General features: G+C 37.9%; 1 long non-coding RNA gene across 1 annotated transcript in view; it reads right to left on the bottom strand.

Moving 5' to 3' along the window:
- LOC308180428 overlaps nt 1-22636 on the bottom strand; it is a 63033-nt gene that overhangs the window by 36092 nt on the left and 4305 nt on the right. Inside the window, exon 2 of the long non-coding RNA XR_013940946.1 lies at nt 17711-22376. This is a non-coding gene — a long non-coding RNA (uncharacterized lncRNA). The remainder of the gene's footprint in view (nt 1-17710; nt 22377-22636) is intronic.

The following is a 22636-nucleotide window of genomic DNA, read 5'->3' as shown; positions in this document are numbered from 1 at the left end:
AAGCTAGGATAATTGTACAGTGGAGCTAGCAGTTTGGCTGGAACAGAAAGCTGCAGGACAACAAGTTATATCAACAGTTCCACCACACGGGAATTGGGAAGGAAATTGTTTTCAAAATGCAAGCTTCTCATCTTTCCTTTATAACTGAGCTGAGAATACATTACCAAGTTTTGTCTATGGGAAATGTCAACCCAGCTGTTAAAAGAGATAGAATGAAACAAAAACAGATTCTGGTTTAAGTATAGATGTTTTTGTTGAAACTGAAGTTGCATAGACATCTTACTCTTCAAAGCCATCCAAGTCCCTCACTGCTTGGTAATGTATGTCCAAAGGTTGTTGGAATTTAAAGCTCAGTCTCTGCAATAGGCACAATGGACATAGCTCACTGCTGACAGTCACTGCTGACTATGTTGCCATCAGTCAAATGACAGGCAAACACCAAGAAAAGAAACAGTGGAACAAGAGTAGAAGTCCTTTAAAATAGTTGGTTATATGGAAGGAGAGGTTTCTTTAATGGTCCCAGGAGGTATGCATTTGTGCAGATTGTATATGTGAATGTCAGATTCACTTCCCACCTTCAAATAATAACCTCTGAAAGCTTGTAGAATTTTACAGAACAAAAGTAATAGAAAAAAAGTTGCCCTTTATGTTCATAGGTTCCTTTATCTTACATTCTCATGGGACACTATTGCTTTGATTCCAATTAAGCTATGACAAAAAGACATGTTCTACATTCAACAACATATCATAACAACAAAAACATTGAACAAGTTGCTCAGCATCACAGAATAAGGGATCAAACAACTGAATGCGCTCTGGATAACAGGTTAAATTCAGCCTCTGTAGTTACCACCTATTTTTGACCATAACAAAAACATTCCTAATGCAGACCAGTGGTGTCTTAAAAGGATCCTTTTTCAAAAGCTGTAAAGAATGGCAAGTTGATACTGAACTGTAAAACTACCATTAACCCAAGGGGAAAAAAAAAAAAAGGTTCTAAAAAGGTTCTGATATCTCCAGTTAAGTCTGCAGAGAAAATCTTCATTGTTTTAATTGAATAAGGATTGGCTGCATAGTTCAGGACACACTTGTATTTGAAAAGCAGGGAGTCTCTTAACCATTAATGTGAATACATACATCAAGATTTGAACAGATGGCAACTAATGAAAGTAAGCTCTCCCAGCTCTATTAATGTCTTTATTTCAAGAAGACTTACAATTACAAATTAAAATATTATCAAGACTAGTGTTGTTGATTTTTTTTTTTTAATTTTTATAATTAATTTTTAAATTCTTCGTTGTTCCATATCCAGCTAGCCTTCACCTCCTGGCCAGTCTTTGAACTACACTTATTTCTCATGTTATTTCTTTCACACTAGGCAAGCAAGCAAGCAAGACAGCCTCAAGGATTTCCTTTTGCCTATTCTTTTTGCTTTTGTAAGGAACTCGGTGCCATTCCAGCACAGCATAACTGTTGAAATGCTAAATGAGTATCTCACTCTGAGCCAGCCTCTGTCCATAGCAACAGTTTATAACTGCACTTTATTATTTTAATGAGAGATGGAAATAGCAGGAATGTTCAGCAATGTTGTAATAACATAGCTACACTGCTCATTCAAATGAAATGGTGTTAGATACAAAGTGTTCATTAAAATAGCATTTGTGTCAGACTTACCCTTAAAAGCAACGTAATTCAAAGCTAAAACTGAGTTTTAACACCTCACTTGTGCCTGCACACTGCAGCTAATATGCACCAGCCCATTGAGGAACAGCATACGAACTTAAAGAACTCGACAGAGTTTGGTCAGCAAAGACAAACACAGTGCCATTCCATTAGTATCATAAACCCCACACAACAAATACTATTTTCTAAGAAATTTAAGTTTCCTTTGTACTACATCTAGATCAAAGTCATAAATCCAGAATTAGCCATTGTTGAACAGTTAGATTGGGATTTTTCCAAAGCCATGCGTAAGAGATGTCCATTTCCATAAGAAGATCAAATGTGCTTTATAAAAAGACATTGCCATTATTTAGCTTAGTAGTAGCAACACAGATACTTGGAGGAAAAATGGCACAAAAATGATCTCTCACACAGAGTCAGCAAAACTTGGACTTGCCAACTCATTCTACAGTTGGGGAAGGAAGGGGTAGATCTTTTCCCCTCCTCTACCACCAAATGAATATGTCTCAGTTTCATTCCAATGAGTCCCATAATTGCCTTTCCCTAGTTTTAGCCCTTTGGTTCACATAAATATCTTGATTGGCTGAATCAGAGTTTAGGAATAATAACAGCTATAGTAGTTCTACCATAAAACTCAATGCTGTAACATTTGTTGAACTGCCAATAATACACTGAGCAACATGATATAAACCTGTCCTGTGCTTTTTCTCCACTCTCCAGAGAGAGAGCGCTTTATACCAGAATCTTTAGAGAAGAGTAAATGGGGTCCTTGAAATTTATTTATTTTTTTAAGCACGCATTCATTCATTTACATTCATGGTAGATAAAACACACTTTGATTTTGAATCCGAAGTGGGGAGCAGAGCTTTGTAATTCCTTAGGGAGTCACAGAGATTTTGTACAGCTTTGGACCAGCCCTCTAGAAAGTTCTTGGTCCACCTGTACACATGATCATCTCTATACACATCAAATATAGTGTGTATACATTTGGCTGATTAGAACTGAGTCGCTTTCTTCCATTTCTTATTTTTCCTTTGCAGTATTAACTGGAAGGAAGCTGTCCCTTGAGATCGCTAGGATTATTGAACAAACTTCTAGATATTTCTTTGGAATGCATTCAGAATGTATTAACAATATATATATATTGACTTCACATTTCAGTCAACATCAAAATTTATTGACCCTTGAGGTAAATACTAATCTCAGCCTTGACTCAATCAATATTTACCACTTCGTTCAATAAATCTTGATGATCATCTCAAGATAATTCAATATATACTTGATATGCAAGAAAGGTTATTACACTGTTGCATGATTTTTATGTACTGTTCTTTTTCTTTATTTTAAGAGAGAAAGATTCTAAGTGGCATTTTGATAAATAATGCTAATCTAGATTTAGCTGGTCTTACTTATCAAAAATAAACAAACATGCATAATGAGTTCCTATGTAGTAGGCTTGGGGAATGCAGAGCTCAGCACTAGCAAGTTTTGCTTAGCAGTGAATTCAACCAAATGCCAAGGACAAAGTACACAACTGCCATCTTAAAAAGAAATACACATTAAAAAAATAAAAAAATCTTCTATTCACAAACATACTTGAAAGAGAGGAGTTGTTGCAGCAGTGCTTCAGCCATTGAGTAATTAAAAAGGCAAAAGTATGTCCTGTAATTACAAAAACCTGTACAACATATTCTATGGAAAAAGAAAATAAATAAATAAAGATAGGTGGAAAAAAAATGCAAGTCAGTAGTTTCTTAATAAACTCTATTCTGCAGCTCCATACTGAAGCTTCTACCAATGACAAAACTCCCACTATTTGATCTACATACACTATTAAGTTCTAACAAGCACCTAACTGAGGTCTGCTATGGACTATAGAGCTTTATGTCTACTTAAGCTGTGTTCTCATATCTGCTGTAGGTTGAACTGGTGAATTCATTAAAAAAAACAATCTGGATTCAGTTGAGACTGGCTATTCAGTTTCATACTGTTGGACTAGATGATCTTGGAGGTCTCTTCCAACCTAGATGATTCTGTGATTCTGTGATACTTGCTCACTTTAGTGGCTAATGGCCAGTAACTGATTCTACACCTACGCAGACATCCTACAGCAGGAAACTGAACAAATACAACCTCCTTGCTCAAAGTGTAACCATTGATATAAACAGGGTACAGAAAGCATAAGGGAAAAGGAAAACTAATGATATTTAATGGAGCCCAAGATGAATGCTGTTTTCATAGCCTCAGAAGAAAATGATCACCCTCTCACTTCACCTTGACTGCTTCCTCAAGACGCCTGATGGGAAACCCTGACATGTTACAGGGCTCTCCACACCACACTTGCCTGCAGACTCCCACCTGGACAGAAGTACAATGCAGGCACAAGAAAAATAAGCAACTTAACAAAGGTCATGTATCAGGCTTATCCTCTGGAACAAAATGGCTCAGAGCTCTACTGTATTGATTCTCTGTTAGAGATATTGTTTTCTGGAGTTTAAAAAAAAAGGGGGGGGGGGGGGGGAGGGAGAAAAAAACAAAACACAACAAACCAATAAAATTAGATTTCCCTGGTCTGATGCTGAAAGCTAGAAATCTGCTAAGTTTTTTTGTTTTGTTTTGTTTTTCTTTTTCCTCTCCTTAAAATAGAATTTACACATTCATCCCTACTTATATCCCAAAGTTATTATATGTGGAAAAAAAAAAAACTGTCAGATTTTCACTTCTTAGCTGTGCTTCTGAACTCATATTGGTATACGTTTACTATTTCTCATGGAACATAATAGCAAGACAAAAATGATACCTTTTGTGAATAAAATTGCACTTTTGTTGTTCCAAGAATATAAAATAAACCTTAGTTTTCAAGTTTGCATTATTTCCTTAACACCGAGGGATAGTTCATATGACAAAGTCATGAGACACCTACCTGGATAACCTTATCACTGTATACAAAACTATAAAAAAGTTTCAAAGAAGAAATCATAACATCTGCCTATTTTCAAACACAGCACACTGTGTGCTGTCAGTGGGCAGAGACAAAAACCAGTGTTTCTGAACCACTGGCAGCTCTCACTACACAGCCAATGAATATATTAACCATACAATTCATGGGCAAATTGTTAAAAATTGCAGAATTAAACCTGCTGTCTTTCTATTTTTTCCACAGGGGTAGCCAAGTCAACTCAAGAAGAAGTTGAGCACATAAAGTAGTTCAGAAACTACTACAGAACTAGATATATGAACATATGGGCATAAAAGCAAATATAGGAACCTGAAATTGAAGACATACACAAACTTACTGTTTACTACTCTGCACATTAGGATAGTACTCTAGTACTCTAGACAGTAGGTGACCAGTAGTTCTCAGACTATGGATTCCCTATGGACTTCTGTCAGCAGATTATTTCTGCTTGCTACAGCTAAGAGAGCAAGCCTACATTCAGCAAGTTTAAAATTGCTAAAGTAAACCTTTATCCACAATGGTAAATTTTTGTTTTATGGATCCCCTGGAAAATTAAGAACTACCGATGATGGTTCTGTCTAGCTACCCTTACCTGCTTGAGGGTAGGAAGACTTTGCAGAAGGTTCTAGATAGGTTGGACCTATGTGCTGAGTCCAATAGCATGACATTCAACAAGGGTAAGTGTCAGGTCCTACACTCAGGTCACAAAACCCCCATGCAGCAGTATAGGTCTGAAGAAGAGTGGCTGGAAAGTTGCCCAGCAGAAAAGGACCTGGGGTTGCTGGTCCACAGCCATCTGAACATGAGCTAGCAGTGTGCCCAGGTGGCCTAGAGGGCCAGTGGCATCTTGGCCTGCATCAGAAATAGTGTGGCCAGCAGGATTAGGAAAGTTGATTGTCCCTGGCAACTAAAACCACTGTGTTAAGTACAGAAAAGATATGACTACAATTTCTAATGCAGCAGAAGCAAAACATAGGTTAGTACATATGAAATGTAGATGGAAATAAGGACAATAGAAAATAAGTCTATCTTGCGCAGAAAGCTAGAATAATATACCTTGGGAAGGAATCCAAAATAAAAAATAAAAATAAAAATAAATAAAAAAAAAGGAAAACTCTGGTAAGATGTAGTATATAACTATGTGAGTGAAACTTAGTCTTCTGTTAGGTGAAGTGGGTCTCTACAAATGCTTCTGAAAGCAGCCCAGGCCAAAGATTTTGCATTTGTATACATGATATTGGTAAGTCATTGACTCAGCCAAATCTGAAAAGGAAATCTGAAAGCTGAGCAAAAGATTCGCCCAGACAGAAGAGTTTTGTCCCTTGAGTAAAGATATGAGTCAAGGACAAAGACATCACTGGACACAGTATAAAACACAGTCAAATAATACAAGCAAGCCCTCTTTAAAATAGGCATCAGCAATCTGGTGATTAGAATAATACATCGTAGAATTTTATTACCCACCAAATCAAAAACAAACAAAAAACAACTAGGAAAAAAATAGGACTTCTGTGTAAAATAAGTGACCACAAAGTGTTGCTTGACTCACTGAATATCACCATCGACCTTGGACCAACACCATCTGCTGCTAGTAATCTTGAACCCAATCAATATCTGTTTGATAAATATTGTATATTAATATCATTTTGGAAAGACAGGATTAACAGCTGTGCTGGGATTGCAAGCTGTTGACATTGATAGAGGAGATATCTAATATCTTGGCTGAGGGCAGATGTTAACTCTGCCTCTGAAGACAATGTCCTTATTATTTGTTTCTTTAGATGTTATGCTTTCTCAGTTTTACTTACAACTTCAAAGAGCATTCGATTTCATTTTCAAAGGCAAGAATGACACATACACAATTGGTAAAAATTGGAAATGCTCACTTCAAAACTCATCTGGAAATCAATGTGCTAATTTCAATAAGATCATCACTGGTCATGTGCCTCACATTAGGCTACTGTCTGTTTTGCAAGTAAGGGAAGTTATCCAATGTTTTAGATGGAGGAAATATGATCAGCCTGATATTAGATCAACTACTATTACTGTCATAACTACTGAAGATCATGCTAGATATCCCATTTTAGACACAATTGTTCTAGATCTCACAGTAACAGTGAGATGTAAGACAGACTGTTTCCAGGGAGCAGAACATAAACTGTCAGATCAGAAAGCTATACTTCAGTGTGGCATAAAGGCCACTACTGAGCAGGAACTGGGGGGGACTGACCCTGAAAAACTAACATGGCTTATTTGGCCCATTTCTCCATTTTTATCCTCTGAATTTCAAATCATCACTACCGCTCAGAAAGACAAGAAAAATTGCCAGATGGTCAGCTTGCCAGAAGGAAGGCAGGAACACCCAGCTATCCCGTTTCCATGTTATCCCAACCCACTTTTTAACACTGTTCATTTGAATTTTGGATTATGTAATTCTGCCAGAACAATGCCAAACTGTTGTAGGAAACATCAAGCAGGCACTGTATTAAAAAAAAAAAAAAAAAAAAAAGCTTTCCATAAACTACCAGTTGTCAACGATACTGAAGCCTAATACAGTGAAGACAGACCTTCTACCCTCAGGGCTTCCACATACAGGGTAAATTTGCACTGTTTGTAGGGCAATTTAAGAAGAAAAAAAAAAAAGAGAAAGAAAGAAAGAAAAAGATCAGAACACAAGTTAGAGTCACAAAATAGGGTAAAAACAAGCTGTCAAAAGCTGGAAAGCTATTCTTCTGTTTTTAATTCCTTGTTAATGATCTAACAAGCTAACTTTCTGGAACTGTCAATGATGATATGTCAGTCTGCAGTGCCTATAGTACCAGAGTAGTTAAGTCAGCAAAATTTCATCATTTTTTCTTCAGCTTTAAGAGACTTTACCACAGATTTAGGGTTAAATGAAGTCAATAGGATCATCTTTGTAGAGACTATACAGTGAAGCATATTATAAGCAACAACTACGATTATCTAAATCACCTATCTAGAAAACTATTATAGAGTCATGAAGTCCAAATGAATCAAATGTTGGACCTTTCAGATATTCTTCCAGCAAAGAGGCGTACTTCGTATAAAATAAACCCTTGCACTATACAAGAATATTTCATGTTGTCAGCTGTAAAGAAACACTTGCAAAAGGCTCAGTGACTCTGAGCAATTACAGAAGACCGCAAAGAGGATATTTATTAATCATTTACTGAGTAGTTGTGAAGTAGGAGTAAAATTTTGTCTGCACATGTGTAGGACAGACAAGAGTGTTTGGGATTTAGGAGAATGTTATTTGTTTTTAAAACACATTATTTCTCCACTTACTTCCAGCTGGAATATGGGACAAAGATACTGGAAGTTGAAATTACTGGAAGACAGAGATTAAATCATTCCTCAAAGGAATCCACACATTCAAATTGATATTCACAGATAAAACAATGGGTTTTGAAACAACTAGCTCCTGTATTTTGACTTCCCCTCAGTTTCAACGAAATAAATCATATATAAATAAATTTACAGGCTGCCTAGGGAGGTTGTGGAGTCTCCCTCTCTGGAGATATTCAAGGCCCGTCTGGACGCCTACCTGGGCAGCCTGCTCTAAGGAGCCTGCTTTGGCAGGGGGGTTGGACCCGATGATCTTTTAAGGTCCCTTCCAACCCCTTCGATTCTGTGATTCTGTGAAATCAAAAGTAAGAAAGCACGTGGTTAATACATTTCAATTGACAAGCAGCACCATATGGAGCTGCACATGGTAGAGCAATGCCATAAGCCAAGATGCAGTGGATAAGAGATGAAAGAATCATGTGCACAGTATAAGCACATGAGAGTATAAGCACATCAAATGAGATGGAGTGGTCGTTAACTGAACAAAAAAAAAAAAGTGGGGATTATTTTTATGGGTATTTGTGTTCAGCATAAAGTCCAAATAAGTATGAAGTCAAAAATATTATCTAGTACTTCAGTTGAATAAATACATAAAATTGAGGGCTTACAATATTTAGCCATTTTTTCTCCCCTAGATTAAAGTCTATAATTCAGTGCAGGGATAACCAGATAGACAAAAATAAAGTTCCACCACAAGAAGAGAATAACTTATTAAAAGATTTCATTCAAAGAGAGTTAGCAGACTAAAACTGAAGAACTTGACGATGTCATCCAGGACATTCACAGGAAGGAATAGAAGGGATGTAGAAGTTCAACTATTTCATGATTCATAAGAATCCATATATTGTATGTAGTATATATACAAAGCAAACCCCCAAACTGGGAGTATGCCATTTCCTCCACATAATACTTGCACTGTATTCTACTGGATGCAACAGACACATGCAGCTACAGCTTCTGATGACACATAAATAAAAAGAGTGAAATAAACCTTGAGAGTGGCAGAAGGGCATGCCCAGTTGAAGATAGTATTATCAAAGCTCCTGCCAAATGACTTCCAGAAAGCGATTGTGGTTATTCAAATAAGGTGGCTAGATCAGCATATTCCTTGCTTCTATTAGCAATTTACAGCAGAAGCTTTCAGTGTCAAAAGCTGTTCTTGTTTTTTTCTTTCCTTTTTTTTTTTTTTTTTTTTAAGCACACATGAAACAATGCAATGCTACTGTTCTTATATAAATGACCAGCAAGAGCCACGTAGGAATTGAAAGAATATTAAAAAAAAAAAGAGGCAAGAAAAGGGCACAATGACACTGAGAAATTGATACATTTGTCAAAGTACAAAACAAATGGAACCAAACTTCCTGTGAAAATAGTGAATGAAACGCTACCCTGACACAAAATAGGTTTGAGCTGGTTTATAATGGCTAGGAAAGATATATATGCAACTATCCTAGATTAGTATTCTCCCTTCTCTAAGATAGCGTTAATAGGAGCTACTGTAGTTTGGAATAAACCTTCAATTCATGTAATACACCTAGAGAAAATGCATTTCAGAGTGACCCTCGTCCAATGAGCAGTTTAGTTTATCAGGCTGTTAGCAGGAAAGTACAAGTCAGGCATGCCAGACCTCAGCATTCTCAATCCACAAGATAGGCAGAAGTTGTTTTAAAAATAATAATGCATATAGATTTTAAAAAAGCTACAGATTCTGCTATATTCTGTTGAACTACAAAGTGTCATTACTGAAGGATTTGATGACTTTATGTTCCACAGAAAACTAGAAGCCTTGAATGCTGTAGGACCTGCTTTGACATTCCAAAGCTAACATAACCTACATCTACTTCAAGGGACAAAAGTTAGAGGTATTGCACAAGAAACCATACTGTCAAAACAGGAAGCTTTCCTTGGACAACCACATGCTTTCCATGAACAAGCAGGCGATATTTTTACAGAAGAAAAGTAAGAGCCAGCCAGCTGGCTTTTTCTCAAAGAAGATCCAACAAGCATGGCAATAAAATAGGTGAAGGATAAGGGATGCCCACAACAAAGTTACGAAAGCCTGGAGTCAGTAGATCACGTCTGTCTCTGGACATATGCAGGCCTGCACAGCAAAGCAATGCATTTCAGAGGCTGACAGCATTTGATCTCTGTAAGTATTTGATATTCTGTAGTAGCTTAACTAACTTGGATTGTTAACAGCTGTATTTGGTGAAGAAAGTTGCATGCTCATTATCTTCATGCAGTTCTCTCATACATATACACAATAATTTACATGTTACAGAGGCTTGCACAACAGTACCTGAACACCTCTTCACAGAATATAATATATAGTTCACTGTATATAAAATGTTGACAGAGAGATATCAACTGTCTTAATTTTTTTTAAGCTGTGAAATAACCAGACAGTACAAAGCATCAGGAACAATGAATGATTTAAGTTCTAAAAAGTAGATAGCTATTGTGAGGAACCTCAGTGAACTTGGACGCCTGAAGTATACCAGCCCAAACCCTCTTTGGTCAACTTGTTGTTGGCAAATTATCAACAGAACATGTTTTCTGCATTTACATGATGCAGTCAGCAGCACGTACTGTAGAAGGCTTCTACCCTTACAGTCTAAATAATGACATATTTAACTAGTCTTAGCGGTAACAATTACTGGAAGATGAAAAATAAAGAAACTCTCACTGCATTTCAGATGCTACACCAGCTCACCAACTATGTAAATTATTGTTCTCTGAGATAGTAAGCAACCACTGAAAAATAAATTTAAAAAATCATATGTATTCTGTATCAATTTCTAACTGTTTTGTTTGTTTGCCACAGAGTTTCACCTACTGTTTTCCAGGAGTAGCAGAGTCCACTGTAATACAGTGGACCTAAAGAAATAGCTTTGTAATTATTTGACTGTCAGGGGAGATCTAAGTAGAAATAGGCCTACACATTTAAACGCAGTCATCTGTTCGACATGATCACAATTTGACTTGTACTGATTTTTCTGAGCTGGAAAAAAAATAATATCCATTTCTCTTCGTCCCAGAGCAGAAGTGTTATTTTACATTATTTCATCTGGAGCACTACTCCTACCCCTAAAAGGCTAAAGAGGCTTTTGTATTCTCTGAGTTTCAAGTAGTTACAGGGTTTAGTTTTCAGTACCTTGGAAGTGTTCTGTTTAAAACCTAAAGGTGGAACTATTTGGTAGCATTGCTCTCCTCTCCATTCTGGGTGAATCCCTGTTTCAGAGGAGATAGAAGAATACAGGAAGTAAAGGAACATTTCCTGGAAGAGGGCACACTGGCTAATTTCAAGCTGGCAATCTATTTGCAGGCCCCATATACCTGCTCTGTTTGAGATCAGACCTGAAACCTGCCAAAGAAAGCATATCCCTCCATAGCAACTAAAAATGCAACAGATGAGACTCTTACTGAGAATGCGAAAAGCAGGGGCTAGATCCACATCTGCCATACTTCTCTGGTCTCCCTTGCACCCCAGATAGCTGAGACACCCCATGTTTTATTGCACACCACCTCTTTTTGACAGTATGCAATCATTTCCATCCAAAATTGCTTAGACAAGAGCATCAAGTATATGTTCCTGGTTTCAAATGAAGGAGGTGAGTTGCCTATATCCAGGTCCCCATTCATCATGGGGCTGGTAAACCTGCCTACAGCCACATACACACCTTCCTCTTTTGCTCAAGTAGCATGGCACGCTGAAACAAGAGCCCCACGTGCAGTTGCAAACAGGCTGTTACATTAAGGCCCAATCTTGCTCTCCCAGGAATCTGCATGAACTTTGCCAATTACTTCAACGGGAACAAGAATAATGCCTTTGTGAATAAATCAGGGAAGAAAATCAATTCTGTTCTAAGCTAAATCCATAGGCCCTTTTGTACTTTATATGGCCCTCTTTGGAGGAACAGCAACAAAGCTGCCAAGAGTTTGAAAGCCCAGTGAACAAGTCCCTCTGGGTTCACTAAGAAAAGCTCACATATTCACTGCCGCTCACTTGTTAGGCTCAGGATAAAAAAAGCATACCAGAATGCTGCCAATAGTTATCTATTTATATTTGGAAATCCAATAGTTTTATTTGAACACAAGACCACTCAAGAGGAAAGTTTGCAAGCCCGAAATGAAGAAGCTTGAGCAATTAAGCACAGAGAAATATTTAATTTGTCTCCCCACTTATTCATATTTCTCCTTTTGATTTACTTTAATTAAGCTCTCTTTAGGCTTGCAAGTCTGAAGAGAAGGGGGTTTTCTCCCTCCCCTTTTTTTGTGGTAGGAAGAGGAATTGCTCTCCAGGCGGGTTTTTCCAAATGCTCATAGCTTTGCTCTTTACTTAAATAAGATGCCTTTGAAAGGCAGAAGTGCAGGATGGTTCACCATAGATTTGAGATTTATCAAACTTCATTCCTACAGTGCTTCAATTTGGAGGGTTTTTCAGTCAAAACCTTAGCTGCTATTTTCATCCAGCCATAGATGGCAAGATAACAGGAGTGCACTTTGGAACTTGATACTTGAGTCATGCTCATCATCAAGGATGTAAGGGGGGGGGTCATCTCATCCTCACTTTGTTGTTAACAGAGACTCTCACAGCACTCACCAAATTTCTCTTTATACATATTTTTAAATTCCAGGGCCATATATATTGTTTCAGTCTTTAACTTAATGTAACACTTTCTGCTTCTAAGTGTATTTTTAAGCTTAAGTTGTTCAAAGGGCACTTTCAGTGATACAGAATGGAAGCCAAATAGGTGTTGTTCTGTAAAGTGATATATTCCTTAAAACTCTTTCCAGTGGGTGTTATAAAGCCTCAGCAAACAAACTCTCAGGAGGCATAAGTAGGTAATGCATCAACAAAGACACATAAAAAACAGAGGCAGCTGGGCTATTATTAAAAAAAAATGAAACAGAAGCCGTTGAAAGTATAGGGTGTGAGTTAAGAGGGTAAAAACAATTTGGTTCAATAACAAGAACACCAGCATCTGAATCTAAAGGGCAAGCACAACCATTGAAAAACAAAACGAGTCCACTATTTCTCTTTGCACAACGGTCTTTTCTCTCCTGGCTGTATCCAGAAGCATAGAATAAAGTCTATGCATGAAGGGTGCTTCAAAGCATAAATTTTTGAAGTTCCACCTTCACTGAAAGCAACAGGAGTTTTGGCGTCTGGGCACCTCAGAGAGGCAGTGTGAACTCTAAAGCTATGTTGATATCCACATGGGGGCACAGTTGTACTTGCATGAAGTCCCATTTAGCTGAATGGCTCAATAGCCCTTCCCCAAATCACATAAACAACAGTGGGGTCTTCACTTACTTGCCTGAGTACAGAATTTGGCATCCATCTTTGTCTTATATTATCAATTCTAACCAAGTTCTTATTCCCACCATTAACAAGCCTTGCTTTACCTCTAAGCTGGTCCTACATCCTACAGAGTATCATGAAATACAGCAAGAAACCAGGAATTAAGAGACTAGCTGCTCCAGTTTGTGTTTTCAGTGTATTAAAATAAATAAAGAAATAAAAATAAGTTAGATGCAAAGCTTACTAGTCCCCAACAGAGATGTCTTCTGTAGAGACATACACCAAAGAATGTAACTGACATCAGCAGATCTAACGCTTCTGAATATAACATTTTCGTTGTTTCAATAGTCATGCAAATGTAACACTCATTTTACTTGAACAGTGCAAATGTGTTTGAAGCTCATGTAATCATTTTGTGCTCAGAACAATGAATTCATATCTAGGCACTTCAGTCCCCCAAAAAACCTGCAACCCAGCAAGCGATCAAATTGAATAGAATTACAACCATACAGATCCAATACCTAACTTTATAAATAATTTCTCTATCTGAATGTATTCCACACTGAAGTCCACTGATGATGATAAAAAAAAAAAAAAAAAAAAAAAAACAGAAAAAAAGCAACAAGAGATGTAAAAAAGAGCTAAGTATTGTACAGAAGGTATGAGATACCAAGAACATAATTAGTACTTATATTGGAGTTCTTACAGGCTGACTTTGTACTAATATAATTAAAAACAAGGTTTGGCCCTCAGCCTCCTATTTATGGTAACACCATGACCCTTTAGGTTGCTTCAAACCCTTTAATAGAAGTACTTCCTGAAATTCAGCAGCAAAACGTGATACATCTACCAGCCCACAGCATAGGCACCTGCTCTTTGCTTCTCAGTCTCTCATTCAGAGATAAGGAAAGAGGTTCTCTTGCACTTAGTGGACACTCCTATGGCCAGACAGTCTGCACAATGCACTCATCTGGCACTTGACCCAGGATCACAGCAGAGCAACTATCTCGTTCTGACTGATTTTACCTGTCATATGGAAAAGGATCAGCTCAGACCCTTACTATAAGCTAACACCTTATATATTTACATCAGGTATACACGTTTCAAAGAGTATCCAGCTATATTTTAGCCTAATCTACAAGTTTGTTTTGTGCATTTCATCTTTCACTGTGTTCTTTTTTTCTTCAACATAGTTAATGATTTGATTTTACCTGTCTCAGATTTAAAAAAAAAAAAAAAAAAAAAATCATACCCAAAAGCCAGAAGAATGTATAAGTGGCTCCATAAGTCCCAGGCTAGAAGAAATGTCAGGTTGTCATTGTCAACCCTTGTTGTTACGTCTTCATACAAGTACCCACCTTTTTTCACCAGACTGTAAAACTTCTGTTAAACTGCCTACAATTATCCCTTCTCCTCCCCCAGAGATCTGCTCTTTATTTCATAGAATTTCATAGACTTACTTACCCAAATTTTCGTTCCTTTCTTGACTTCTTTTTGCCATAGCTGTAGTCTTAAAACTTATACTTTTAATGTACAGCAAGTGATGGGAGAGTAATTAGGAGCTCCATTAAACCTTTACATGCTGCAGGTGTATGGAATATATACCCATGCCTCCCCATAGCTCAGACCATAGGCAGCTACTGATCAAATTATCATCTCAGTATTAAATTGCAGAATAAGGGTACCATTCCAGTCTACAGATTATAAAACTCTGTATATTAACCTGACATAAAAGTCACAGACTCAGTTGCTTTTCTTACTTGGCAATTTAGCAAAGGGATGAGTTTTCAACAGGGCACATGCAGAGAAAATTTTTGAGCCAGTAAATACTCAATGGAGAAAAAAAATAAAAATAAAAAGAAAAAATAAAAAGGGGGGTGACTGGAGGGACAGATTATTGAAAAAAAAAAAAAAGAAGAAACATACATCTAGGGAAAGGACCTATCTACTTCTAGAAGAAAGAAAACCATCCAATTTCTATTCATCTGCAATAATCCTAATTTCATGAAGAGTAATTTAAAACATTTATCTCCAGTCAAGACAAAGGCTATCAGGAGTATTACCAAAACAAGATACACATTAAAAAAAAAAAAACCATTTTAAAAGATTTTTTTTTCCAGAGTCTCATAAAGGCCCCATCCAGTTTCCTCTGAAATCATTAGGATTCTTGCCATAGATTTTTAGATGGGACATTAGGAAAGAACTTCCCTTGAGAGAAAAATATGTATATATGTTTTTTCCACCAATTTATTACTCCTACAATTATGCAAGTGGAAACAAAGTTCTGTTGCCAGCACTTGTCCTAGCTCAGATCTTATATAGCAACAACAGCAAGAAACCACCAAACACTAAGTAAACTATTTTTCATATTTTATGGGCAGCATTTATTGTACATGCACACATTAAGATTTAAAAAGAAAAGAACAGCTTTATTTGCCAGTCTCTCAAATCTGACCAGAGGCTCCCCTCACTATAGAAGCCACCAAGACTCCACTCCTGACTGATGCTGACAACAGCCTGCGCTTGCTTTGAGGAAACACGATGGAGAGGATATCAAAAAAAGCAGCAGTTATTTTCTGCAGCTAAGCATCTGCAATTGCCTGATTGCACTCGGTGGTGGACCCTACCGCGAGCTGGGAGAAGAGCTTCTCATATGGCCTCTGACTCTGCCAAGGTAGCAAGGACTGAAAGTGAGCTCAGAAAAAGTACGGTTGGCTTTCAGCCCCCAACCCACCTCTGAAATACTCATCCCCTGTCCATCCCTGCCTGGCTGTCCCAGCACTGCAAGCCCTGTCTGGTCAGCCCTTGCCTTCAGCTGAGGAGCCCAACCATGAGCTAGGTGTTGATTGGGTCTGTTTGGAGCAGAATGGGCAAAGTGGGGGGGTTAATATCATTGCCTTCTGGCAATTTATTTGTCAGTTTAAGAGCCAGATAACTATTAGATGAAATGGAAGTGCCTCCACGAATACTTATTGTCACATTTGCTTTTGAGTTCCTCGGTGAAGTTTTGAAATTAATAATGACATTGGTATATGTATTACCTATTATTGGCAGAAACATGCTACCAGTAGTAATTAAAAAAAAAAAAAAAAAAAAAGAAAGAAAAATACAAACAGGGAATCACTGAAATAGACTGTGTAAAACACTGGCAATGGGAAAAAAATTAAAAATAGAATTCCTCCAATTCTCAAATCTAAATGTTACTTTTAGCAGGAGAGAAGTACAGAATTTTGGGAAGATATCCAACCTTAACACTGACACAATCTTAAAAATCACTAAAATTTTAGAAGGTTTATCACATATTGTTAATACATCATGTTTATAAATTAATTAACTACAAAAAGAAAATGAAACCATGAAATTTATCAGAAAATATATTATCTCCTCCCTTGGTCTTTTTCTCTTCTTCCACAGATACAACTCCTCATTTAGAGTGAGGGCACCTAAAACAGCACTACATACAGCTTTGAAATTTTGCTGCATAACTTTTTAAAAATATATTTATTTTCCATAAACAGACCATGAGAAAATGATGTATGAAAGTTACCTTAATCTACGTGATGTCTTTGTCTGCAAAGAAATTAATTAACAAGAACAAAAGAGATGCAACATTTTCAGTATTCAGTTTTCTTTCTAATGAGGAAAATACTTTTATAGCACACAGAGGACAGTAACTTACACCTAATCATGGTAAACTTTCATACCTCATTGTATAATCTATCTCAAGACATCTAGGAGAGAGTATGTAATTGTCTGCGTGTGCCTCAACCAATTTTTCTTGGTCAAAAAAACAGAAAAAAAATCTAACATTTAAACTGAAAATCTTTGAAGCCCAAAAAGGGCCAGAGTCCACTCTTTTGAATGCAATTAAGTAGGCTTTATGTTCAGCTCAGCTTTTCTCTCCTTATTTTTTTTTTTCTTTATGGGCTTGTCTACACAAGAAAGGACAATGGGGAGGTATATCATTCACAGTGAGTTGTAGTTCAGTAACTGCTGCATATTTAATGTTAGGCTGCAGCCATGGCCACACAGTCAGCCAGCTCACATCTACAGTGAAAATAATTACTTCCATATTTGTGGGGATTTTCTTGATATTAAGCACTTCATGGCCATACTCCATGTTCCAGCCCCCCTAGCTAGGGGGGCTGTTCCACTCCCTGCTAGCCCACAAACATTGTAGAACCTCACCTGCTGTGCCCTGGAAAACACAGCAGCAAACAAACAAAACACCCATTTACTAGTTCCCCTGATTCTTCTCCTGATGCTGCACGTACCATCTCCTCCTCCCACAGTAGCAATACGCCTACTGAGACCAGCCAGCCAAGTGGAAATGGTGCTGTGAGCTGCATTTCTGGTGAGCAACACAAGGGTACCTGGAGGTATATTTGATGCTTTACCTTTGCCAGTGCCTGGGCCAGCCGCAGAATGGCAGCCTGCTGGAGCTGAGCCCGCTCACAGAACAGTGATCGACCCTTCCACAGCCACACCAAGGCACCAACACCACTAGAGAAAGGTACCTGGGGACAACTAAGCCCAAAACCTGAAGTTCAGGGTGCTAGCTGCAGGTGGTTGGCTAACATACCCTGATCAGCAACATTTGGCCAAACACAAAGACTCATCTATCAAACAGAGTAGTGGAAGTTGGGAATGACCAACATGGGTCACCTGTAACACCAGCATCATTATTGTCCATGGTAGCAAATAAGTGCAAAAATCTGACCAGTTTCAATTTATATACAGCCTGTCAACGTGGGCCTTTGCAGACTAACCAGTAGGTTAGAAAATATAAATATCCTTTCTAAATTCTGAGCTCAGAGGACGGAGGACAACGGTACGAAGAACAGGATTATAGATACCATTAGTTCCATCAATGTAATCTGGAAATCTTTTTTTTTATGCAGACCCATCTCTATACAGAAAACTCCTTAACAGAAACACAGCTCTTTTATCAATTGCCTGCCCTATTCATAGCAATTCATACCAATTAATAACAACCAGGATGGCACTTCAAGGTAAATGCAGCCATATGCTTTTGAATGCATAAGATCTCCTGTACTCAGTGCTGCTGTTAAAGCAGTTCTGTGAAGAACCTGTCCTAAATATGCAGGATAATCTTTTCTGTAAGCCTTTCCACAAGGCTTGGCTTGAGAGCATGGCAAAGGTATGTATATTATGCTCATTATTCCAGGGGAGGCTACCTATCAGATGTTATCCTGACTGATATTGACTTTTATTGGACAATTGGATATTCAACAGAATGGTTTAACCATCACCAAAGCAAGCAGAGGATTGAATTCAGCTGAAGTAAGTGAAGCCAATGCTCTTTCACAACTAGGTTAGTGTTTGCTAAGCAATGTCTCCACCTGGTATTTTAAGTGCATGTTATATATTACATAACATCTGTGAAAGCATGAGAAAGCTCTCTGGTGGCTGGAAGGCATGGGTTCAGTCAGGTTTACAAATATACAAGCAGCCAGCCTTCTCCAAAATGACAGTTACTAGGGACGCGTCTAATTCTTGCTAGATACTTGCTCTACTTGCCAGATAAAGACTTGTCTTTTAAATGAAAGAATCCAGTTTCCAGAGGTATGTGTTTTTTCTTGTATCTTGTATAATTTTCATGCGTATTTCACAGGTAGTCTATGCAATACAACATGAATATTTCAAGTTTTTTTGTTTTGTTTGTTTGTTCTTTCAGACCGTGGAGTTCTCTGCTATAGTTTTGGGTATGAATATCTCTTTATTACTCCATTTTTAAGCATTTTTGAAACAGGAAAATTAAGTACGGGTTGACATACAGGATTAGGAACTGTACAGAAATCCTACTATGAAAACACTGCAATCTATGAATACAATGAAACTTTGATTTTGTGAAAGTGTAAAGTGCCTAACCAATTTTATTATTGAAATGAAAAATATAATGAATTATATTTATAATTGAAATGAAAAATAATTGAAAAATAATAATAATTGAAAATAATTGAAAATTTATAATTGAAATGAAAAATAAAACACAATGTCATAGCTTCTATACCTGCACAGCCCTGAAAGAGAGAGAACTGCAAACACAGGTGGGTTGAAGAACTGAAATGACAGATTCTTGAACCACTGCTCTTGATATCTTTACAGTATCACTATTGGTGGCACAGGACTGTTTGGGGCTAGTAAATGGCAGCCTCTCTGACAAGAGCTCCTTAGGTTATTGATAACCAGAGGAATTACATACAGCTGCTATCCCATGCTAAAGAGATGTACGGAAGAGGGGGAAGAGATATGACAGAACACTTCTTTCTATAAAGTTGTCTGCCTACACCATTGTGGCAGATGTCACAGCACATCCCATGTTCAAGTATGTGGCCACACGTACTGCAGCTCTATAGCAGGTGAGACTCTCATACACACATGCAGTCATGTCCCCTCTCCACACAAGTGATGGTCTGTCATGTTCCCACAGGTGCCCAGCATGGGATCCCACAGGCAGTCTCTGTGGAGATAAGTGGACAGAAAGTTTGCTGATGGCTTCTCAGTTCTTTAATTTCTTGGCTCAAAGAATCCCACTAACTCCTGGCCTTCCTTCTCTCTGACTTCTGGGAACTGGTCAAATATTTCTCACTTCATCTCTTCTCCCTTCAAATCTTGTCCTCTTAGAGGCAGGTCCCATGGAAGACAGGTCAATAATAAGCAGCAGTGGTCCACTGCTTCATTTTCAGGGATGTGAAGCCATCATCTTGTCACCATGTTGGGATATGATGGAAGTGTCTTCAGCACAGGCATTTAAACCCAAGCTAGCCTACCGTTCTTGTTCTATACCCATGCACCGTGCAATGCAGACTCCTGAAGGTAGGTGAGATGGATCCCACCCACTCTGTCTCATCACCAGCATGCCTGAGAATTCACTGCCGTTTGACTTTCCAGATGCTCCCAGCAAGTCTGAGAAAACAGTGACTCCTGCACCACAACAGGTGCATTGATATATGGCTGTTAAGCACCAGGGTGTGGGAGAGGTAGGACCAATTATCAGGACACTTGGCAGATACATCTGCACTTCTGCAAGCATCCCTTTTAGCAGAGAAAGTGAGAAAAGAAAGCAGAGAAAGCATTTCAGGAAGAATAGAGTGAACTCAGCACAGACCTACAATAGTCCTTCCTAACATTTTGCATACGTGGAACTGCAAAATTCCCCATTGTGGAATGGGTGACAAGACATCTATGCTTGGTTCAGTTAGGCTTTAATAAATTGCTCTCCCTGTCTTTCCATTTTATACCCCCTGCAGACATGCACAAAGTTCACTATGAAATAGAGTTTTGAAATGATTGCCGAGAATGCCTTCATACTGATATGTATTTTCAAAAAAATTGTTCCACAAAATATTTTTTCCTCCTCAGAGTTCATTACCTAAGAACAATACTCAGTTTTGTTTAAGGGCAAAAAATAGAAATACCTTTGTACTGCTGTAATCATCTGATCTACATGTGATTAAATGCTCCAGGAAATACTTTGCATGTTGCCTCACTGATACTTTGAAATGCACTTCATAAAATGCTATAATATCTGTAGTCCCAAAGCATTTTTTTTAAATAAACCTCTTTCTTTTCAGCCCTCTCAAGTTCCTACCATCTACTCAAGTGTTTTTTTTTTTTTTTTTTTTTTTTTTTTTACACGAAAGGCCCCACTTTCTCATGGCCCCTCACTCTCAGAGCTTTAATCCAGGCCATCCACAGCCAACTTGCTGCTCTTCTACAAACCGTAGTCCAGCACTGGTGTGACAAGAGCAAACACTGGTCAGTTCCTCTTAAAACCAGAAACAAACACAGACTGTACTAGAGATACAGGGGAGGGCTTCTTCATCGTATCCTTGCAAGCTGAATTCTTAGACTTCATCTGAAACTGATGGACAACCTGAGTGCAAAGGCCAGCATCAGGGCCATATACTTACATATTCACCTAAATACACCTGGTCATGTAACAAATTTTCTGCAGAAGAATTTCCTGAACTCTCATCTCTCCAGAAATAGGATAACCTAGGGAAATTCAGGGTTCCTGACAAGGTGCTTTTATAGTCTGTGCACCTCAGTCTAACTGGAAATATGCTGATCCTGGTTCAACTTAAACAGAGAGAGGGTAGATAGCTTAGAAGGAGACTGACTGTACAAAGAAAGCAAAGAATAAGCTAGGGTACCAACTTCAACTCACAGAAGCATATGAGTATGGACTTGCTTCTTTGGGGTATGCCTGTGTAGACACATATCAATATTATGTCAATGGGAGAGATACATACTTCATTTGATAGGCTTTCCATCAGCAGTGCATTAAGTTGTTTACTCTTAATTCTAACTTATATTTGCTAAATTTTAGTTAAGCTGAAGGAGTACTGAAGAAAAACTACAGCAAAGCTAATTATAAACTGGTCCAGAAAGACCCTGTTCACCCACTTATGCTGCTTGGAAAGGCAAGACCCTATGCATGTCCTGCATGTCTCAGATAATGCTCCCATTACTTTTGAGTTACAGCAAATTCTGTACTCAGCATGAAATTCACAGGTCCCACTTTGGCACTGAGTAAAGTGAAGTCCAGAAAATGGAGGGTTTGTGCATGTGGATTTTTTTTTTTTAAACGAACAAAAAAAACACCCAGCCCCACACTGTCCTATATAAAGGAAATGAAATATAAATGAAATAATATACATGAAAACCTAAGGAATTTGTTGTTCTGCTGATAGAGCAAAATAAAGATGTATAGTATGTTTTTAACTCCTTCTTCATTTCACCAGCTGTCCCATGCAACCTTTAATTGCTCAGAAGAAATAAGCACATAAGGAGAAGTGTATTACTGGATAAATAAATAAATAAATAAATAAATAAAAACCCTCCAACTTCTGCTATACCATACTTCCAACACAAACATTAATTTGAAATCAAGGTTTATGCAGTTCTGTGTCATTTTTCTTAAGCTTACTTTTGCCATAAACCTGAGTCAAGTGCAGATTTTGGTCTAGACCGAGATCACAGAAGACAGGCTGTCATCTCAGGAAACAACAAGCAGTGCACACATCTACAGTGATTCTACAGAAGAGAGCAGAACAGTTTAAGTAACTTAACCTTTAACGATTAAACTTTTTATTATTACTATTCCTGTGGTTTCTTGGGAAAAGTCTACAATAGTAATTCAGTTACATGTATTTTATGACTCCTTGTGACAGAACATGTAAGGGGGGGGGGGGGGGAGAAGGCTACTGATGAGCCTTGAACAGACCCATCTTTCAATATAACTTACTCAAATATTTGATTATGTTTTATTCATAACTGTTGCATCCCCTTGACTT

The sequence above is a fragment of the Anser brachyrhynchus genome, assembly GCF_964034855.1.
Source record: "Anser brachyrhynchus genome assembly, chromosome: 1".
NCBI lineage: Eukaryota > Metazoa > Chordata > Aves > Anseriformes > Anatidae > Anser > Anser brachyrhynchus.
This window is presented reverse-complemented; position numbering and strand designations above follow the sequence as displayed.